Here is a 7,387-nt window from a genome sequence, read left to right on the forward strand (position 1 = left end):
CCGGTAGAGCTCCCGGCCCCATTTACCCTCTACCGCCACATTACGAGGTCTGCTGGCGGGACCTGCTAAGGACGTCTGGTAAAACCAGGCGTCCTTAGCGGGACCCGGTAGCAGACCAGGATGCAAACAGCGGGCCTGTCATTAACAGGCCCGTTGTTTGCATCCTCCCCATTCCCATTGAGCTCTATGGGGGCTCAAATGGGAATGGGGATGTACCGGGTCCGGGTTCGGTTCCTTTAATGGGGAAATACCCGGCCCTCCAAGGTGGGCGCGGACCCGGTACCCGGTATGGGGGTAGCCATACCTCCATATTTGTAATGAGGCCCAATAATTCCGTGGGCGTAGTCCTTTTATGAGGAGGGTGTTACATTTTCCTTTTAGAAGCACAATGTCTTGGGCAGTTGGTCAGAATTTTTCCTCAGAATGGTACTACACCACAAAGCACTAAGGCACCCTAAGTGCAAAGTGAGTGGGGCACAAAAATGGCAAAGCCTCGCCTCTATTTAAGGTCAAATTAGGTTCCACCATGCAGGCTTGTTGATATCTATTCATATAGAAGGTTAAGGCCAAAATAAAAGTCAGGAGTGGAGTAAAAAAAGGCACTTCCCAACCGCACTCATTGGGACTGGAGGAGCAGCCAGGGCCGGCCTTAGGGCAGGGCCGCCCAGACGACCGGCCCGGGACATCATTAGCCCCCCCACCACGCCAACTCAAGGGAGTCTTTCAAGGGCTCCTCTCCCGAGCTGGTGTGGAGGGAGAAGGCACAGCAGGCACCCGATAAAAATTAAATGCGTCCACTCTTCTGCTGGCGCTGGCTTTCCAGTGTGGGAGTGGGGTACATTTAATAAAAATAGGGTACCGATACAAAAGTATTCCAGTGGTTAACTCCCTGCTCTGGTGCCGGGAGTTAAGAAAATTGTGGCATCCCCCCAAATTGACCTGGGGTGTGCGTGTGGGGGGTGGGGGGGCCGGTTCACATTTTTTATTTCACTGCCCGGGGCACTTGATTGTACTTGATTGGTCGGTTTGTCCATTAGTGATTAATACATGAATTGTCTATAATTATGTGAATACCGCATACACAGTCAAGAATCATAGGGGAATGATTATGGCTTTTTAGGCCACGAATTAATGGTAAATGACCGTAGCCGAGTAAGTATGTCCATTTGGTAAAAGGACCAAATCGCAATTACTTGGCCTTATCCAGGTAGGGGAACAGGCCAGCAGGACCATATATATATATATATACATATATATATATGTAGAATGGAAGTTAATGATAAAAACCTAACTGAGTAATGTATATTGCTAATAGGGGACTGTCATAAGAGGAGGTAATGAAAACACGCCACACATACATACAAATTTAGCCCTGGAAAAAACTAGAATGTCACTTAGTCATAGAAGGAGAGAGGGATCGTATATTAAGAAAAATAGAGAGTTAGAGTAATAGCAACAACAATTATAAACAGTCCAGAATGATTTTGCTGTTAACGGTAATACAGTCTGTCCAACTGGGACAGAATAAGAAACTGATCAAGAATAGTTATTGCAAGGCTCATTTAGTTGACTATGCTTCAGAATAAATAGAGTCCTTCATTTTTTTTTTTTTTTTTAAACTTTTATTTTTGCTGGCAGTGGCAGTTGACATACACACACATCAAATCGAGAGTATGGTCTTTAAACATGACAAGGTACATTACACTGGGATGTTCACACACAGTAGCATACATTTGCAGATAAAGATCAGCTAAGTGCCATATTGGGGAGCACAATGTACAGAAATGGGGTCTAGGGCGAGCCATCCGCCAAAGAGGTAGCATCGAGAGCGTTGAGATAGCTGTTGAAGGCAGTCCAAATGTTTTTGGGCCGGGACCGGGCTGGGAGGGTAATAATGTAGTCCTCCTCGCAGTCACGGGACCAGGTCACCAAGTTCAACCATTTCTGGAAAGTGGGGGGTGCCGAGCGGTTCCAGTTTTGAAGAATACATTTTTTAGCAATTGCACAGCATACATTTAACAGCCTGGCCTCTCCTCTGGCGCCCTCAGCATCCCACTGACCAAACAACGCCCCCATCGGGTCAGGCTCAAGCACCGCATCACAGAGTGCGGACATGGTCTTAAAAATCTCATCCCAGAATGGGGCCAGGTTGGGGCAATCCCAGAACATGTGGAGATGACCGGCATCTTCCGCCCCACAACGGGGGCAGAGTCGCGTGTCGGAGTGGGCGAATTTGGAAAGTCTGCGTGGCGTATAGTATAGCCTATTCAGCAGCTTGTACTGCATAGTGCGATGTCGAAAATTAAGAGAGACCCTACTGGTGTGGGAGCACATTTTACCCCACAGCTGCTCTGAAATAACAACCCCCAGTTCAGAGGCCCAGTCCTCTCTCGCCCTGGGGGGCGGTGTTGCTGAAGCAGTGAGCAGGAGTTTGTACAATGATGAGACCACTCCCCGCGCCCCCCCGGAGTTAGCTATGTAGGAGATGGCAGGGTGGTCTGGGGGTTCGCTGGGGAAGGTGGGCCAAGCTGCCCGGAACGCTGCGCGGAGTCGGTAAAACTGAAGTAGCTCGAGTGGCGAGCCCGAGTGGGCTGGTTTCCACGTCTGTGGCGTTATGAATACCCCATCCGGGTAAAAGTCTGTAAGGGCCAGATAACCCAGGTCCCGCCAGTGCCGTGCCAGGGCTGAGTCATTCGTGGGTTCCAAACTGGGGACCCGCCATGCAGGGAGCCATTTGTAGTAAGGGTGAGTCTCAGGGGCAGCAGCGAATATCCGCCTCCAGGCAAACAAGGTGGTCTGGACGGGGTCTATGGGAGAGTCAGGTTCATATTTCCGGTGTAGAAGTAGGGACATAATGTTAGCGCCGGAAGCAGCAATGATTTCAAGCCTGACATGCGGGCGGGAAGGAGGACCAGGATACCAGTATGTGGCAAATTGTGCCTGCGCCGCAGTCCAATAGCTCATCAAGTCAGGGGCCGTGAACCCGCCCCTATCATAGGGAAGGGTCATAGCACCCCACTTTTTCTGCACCGCGCCGGAATGCCACAAGAATTGGGCACACAGCTTGTGTAGATCAGTGAAGTAACTATTTCCAGGCCAGATGGGAACATTAGTAAACGTGTACAGGAACTTAGGGAGAAGTATCATCTTGACCAGCGACAGCCGCCCGGCCAATGATAAGGGAAGAGAGCGCCAGCGCTCTAGTTTGGCTTCGGCCAGTGCAGCCAATGTCACATAGTTGTCAGCCAGAAGGGTCTCCTTGGTCCGGGACACATGAACCCCCAAATATTTGATCCCATTGGGAGACCACCTGAGCGGGTATTCAGTGGCCGGGTGAAGTGTGGAATGTGTGAGGGGGAAAAGTTCGGACTTTGTGTAATTTATAGTGAAGCCTGAAAAAGTCCCGATGCGGGTGATGTCCCGGAGGAGAGGGTCGAGGTAGAGATCTGGGTCCCTGACGAACAGAAGGACATCGTCCGCGTATAGGGAGACCACCTCGGAGGCGCCCCGGAGAGGTATTCCCCCGCGCATGTGTCGTTCCCTGATAAAGTCCGCCATAGGCTCGATGGCGAGGGCGAACAGAATTGGGGAGAATGGGCATCCCTGGCGGGTACCCCGGAAGAGAGGAAACAGTGTAGAAGTTTGAGAGTTGACGCGGACTCTGGCAACCGGGGAGGTGTATAATAATCTGATGTAGGAGATCATCCCAGGACCGACGCCCATGGTTTCCAGAACCAGCCACATGTATCTCCAGGAAACCATGTCAAAAGCCTTCTGGGCATCCAATGTCACCGCCACCGCACTCACGCTCTGGTCTATGCGGGCCATTACGTTGAGCAGCCGTCTAATATTGTGTGATGTGGATCTGCCAGGGACAAAACCGGACTGGTCCTCATGAACCATATAAGGCATGACCGGGAGAAAGCGATTAGCAATCACCTTGGCGAAGATCTTCGTATCTAGGTTCATGAGTGAGAGGGGGCGATACGAGCCACATTCATCGGGCGGCTTGCCAGGCTTAAGGAGAACCGTGATAACAGCTTCACGTAGGGATGGGGGAAGAGAGCCCAGGCGCAGGGATTCATTCCAGACCTCAAGCAATTCGGGGCCCAATATGGCCACGTGCTCCTGAAAGAATTCGGCCGTAAGCCCGTCGGGGCCCGGTGCTTTACCCTTCGGAAGGCTGGAAATGGCCTCCACTATTTCGTCCAGGGTGAAGGGGGAGTCTAGCTGTTCCCTTGTAGCATGGGAGACGACAGTGGTGGGGATCTGGGCAAGGAGCTCGCGCATCTGCGATTCGCTATGTTCGGGAGGCTGCGAGTACAGTTCGGAGTAAAAGTCCATGAAGGTCTCTAAAATATGTTGGTCCGACCACTGGGTCGACCCATTGCTACCTTTGACGCAGGTGATTTGGGCTGGCCCCCACTCCCCCCTGGCCAAGGCGGCCAGAGTTTTGCCAGGTCTGTCCCCCTCACCGTATTTCCACGCCGCCTGAGGTCGGCTAAAGTACTGCACCTCCCTGCCGGCCTGCTCGTTGAACAGCTTCAGTTCCTCACTTATCTGGGAAAGGATGATAGGGTCAACAGAGGTGGGGTGGGCCCGCTCAAGATCCCGCAGTTTGGCTTCAGATCGCGACAGGGAGGCCCTAATGGACTTGAGAACCCCGGACTCCCTAGAGATGGCTGCCCCCCGAATGAACACCTTGAAGGCGTCCCAGCGGACCCCCCGGGTGGTGTCCTGTGGCGAGTTGAATTCAAAGTAGGACCGAATATCCGACAGAATGTCTGCCTTGAAAACGATGTCTTGCAGGGCGGCCGATTTAAAGCGCCAAGTATTCATGGTGGGGGCTTGGATGCCCATGTTAATGATCAGTACAACCGGTGAATGATCAGACAGAGTACGTGCAAGTATACGAATATCTGAAACCCCACCAATGAGTTGGGCCGACAGTAGGATCAGATCAATTCTAGAAGAGCTATCATGTACCGATGAATAATATGTGTATTCCCGCATTAACGGATGGAGAGCTCTCCAACTGTCCAGGATATCCAGTGACTTGCAGTGTGTCAAGAGCCTGCGCGCTGCACTCGCTAAGGGTCTGGGGGCAGAGCCAGTCCTGTCCACGGCAGGGTCTAAAATAAAATTCATGTCACCCCCCCAGATGATCTGTACACCCACGTATCCCAGGAGTATGGACACCACCTGATCAATAAACTCAGGGGAGTCTACATTGGGGCCATAAGTGTTAACGAGTAGGTAATCTCTGTTGGCGATGGCGCAATGGAGGATGACGTACCTCCCCCCCGGGTCAATATAGCTTCTGTGAAGAGAGAATTTAAGAGACTTATGAATTAGTGTCAGCACTCCACGGGCCCTCGTAGAGTAGGTCGTGAAGTACCTGAGGGGACCCCATGTGGGCGCAATGCTTCTGGCCAACGGGCCAGTGGAGTGTGTTTCCTGCAGGAGTAACACCTTGCAGTGGTGCCTATTAGCGTAAGCCATGATCCTGCGACCCTTGGTGTAATTGCTGAGGCCCCGGACATTCCATGTCATTATCGTCACAGCCATACTAGTACCCCAATCAATAAAATCCCATTGCGGAGAAACCAGAGATAGTGATCCAACGTCAGAGGACGCCAGATCCCACCTTCCCCAGTACCGGACCCCAGTGCAATGGTCACCGGATCTCCCAGTGACAGAGTGCCCATGACTGAAGCGGACAGATATATCTCAATAAGCTTAGTGAACATCCCACCACAGATGCTGAAATGCAGAAACAGAATGATGTACAATTAGAGCATTGCGATCCGGTGCGCGACCAGCTGTCAGTCCGCCACTGCCATTTTCGAAAACATGTCCCCAATCCCCACCCCAACCGCGTCCCACCCTCACTGCCCACCCCCAACTTGCAGTGTGAAACCCCCACCCCTCCCCACAGGTATCTCCAGCTAACCCGACACTCCCCAAAGCATGGAGGTCGGGGGGCGACATCCAACAGGGATGACACCCTTCCCGTGCCCAACAGTGGCACCAAAGCAGCGGGAACCAAAAAACCAAGAACATTGCAAATGCAGCGAGGTGTGCTGTGGCCGTGTGGGCGGCTTTAGGGACAAATATGCATGACAGCAACGCCGTCAGTGACAGGTTCTGCAGTAGCCGGATCAGAAGACAGGCCTCCATAGCCAGCCGAGCACCTCGCCCGGCTGGGCACACAGGGGGCCTGAGACCATAGGACTGTTGTGAGTTGTTACAATGACCACGTTCCGATTGACGAGCACCATGGATAAGATAGAGAAGGCCAGTTAGTGTGTGGCATCGACTCAGACATCCTCAGCCTGAGCTCCCGCCGGGATGGGAAGCGGTAGATGCGCCTCGATGAATTTCACCGCCTCCTCTGGTACAGTGAAAAAGTACAATTTCCCATTGTGTGTGATTTTGAGAAGGGCTGGAAACAGGATAGCATAGGGGACATTCCGTTCTCTGAGTAGTTTCTTGACTCCAATAAAGTGACGCCTCTCTTGCTGGACCGCTACAGAGAAGTCCGGGAAGATTCTCACTGTGTGAGACTCGAATCGCAGGTCTCCCTTCTCTCGGGCCAGGCGGAGGATAAGATCTCTGTCTCTGTAATTGAGAATCCTGGCTATGATGGGTCTGGGAATGTCCCCTGGCTTGGGTCTGGGTGACAGAGCCCGATGAGCGCGCTCGACGGTGAAGTATGGGGACATGGCGGGGTCACCCAGGAGGGACCTCAACAATGATTCGACCGCGTCTTCCATGCGACCCTTTAAGGCGTTTTCTGGCACTCCGATAATACGCAGATTGTTCCTGCGGGAGCGCGACTCGAGATCCTCACACTTTGCTTTCACATTCCGCATATCTTGGGACAGTGATGCCACAGTATCTTGTAGCGCATGTATAGCATCCTCATTAGTTGATATACGGTTTTCGGCGTCTGTGATCCTGGTCCCCGCCTGATCCACCCGTGTCTTTAAAGAGGCAACATTGGCATTGATGTCGTCAAGCTTCTCGTGAAAGGAAGCAAAGTTTTTGGCCATAGCTTCCATGATCGTGGTCAGGTCAGGGGCCGCAGGAGGGGGGCAAACGTTGTTCTCCAGCTCCTCAGTAATAGGTAAGTCCCGGTCAGCCTCCTCCCTCTGGACAGCCCTGGCGAATCTATCCATGGCACCCCCCTTGGAGGATCCCTTGGTCTTGCTAGGCATCGTGGGTTGGTGCGCGGAGGTGGAGTAAGCGGTGGTCCCAATATCAGAGAGAAGAGTGCGGGGGAAATACCAGGGGGGAGAACCCCAGCTGTGGGGGCCTCTCGGGTGAAGGAGGACAGGGCCCAGCGGGGCTGATTGGGGTGTGCCGGTGTTGGGCAGCACCCAGG

This window comes from Ambystoma mexicanum, chromosome 10 (genome assembly GCF_040938575.1).
Source record: "Ambystoma mexicanum isolate Mex_15411 chromosome 10, UKY_AmexF1_1, whole genome shotgun sequence".
Taxonomy (NCBI): domain Eukaryota; kingdom Metazoa; phylum Chordata; class Amphibia; order Caudata; family Ambystomatidae; genus Ambystoma; species Ambystoma mexicanum.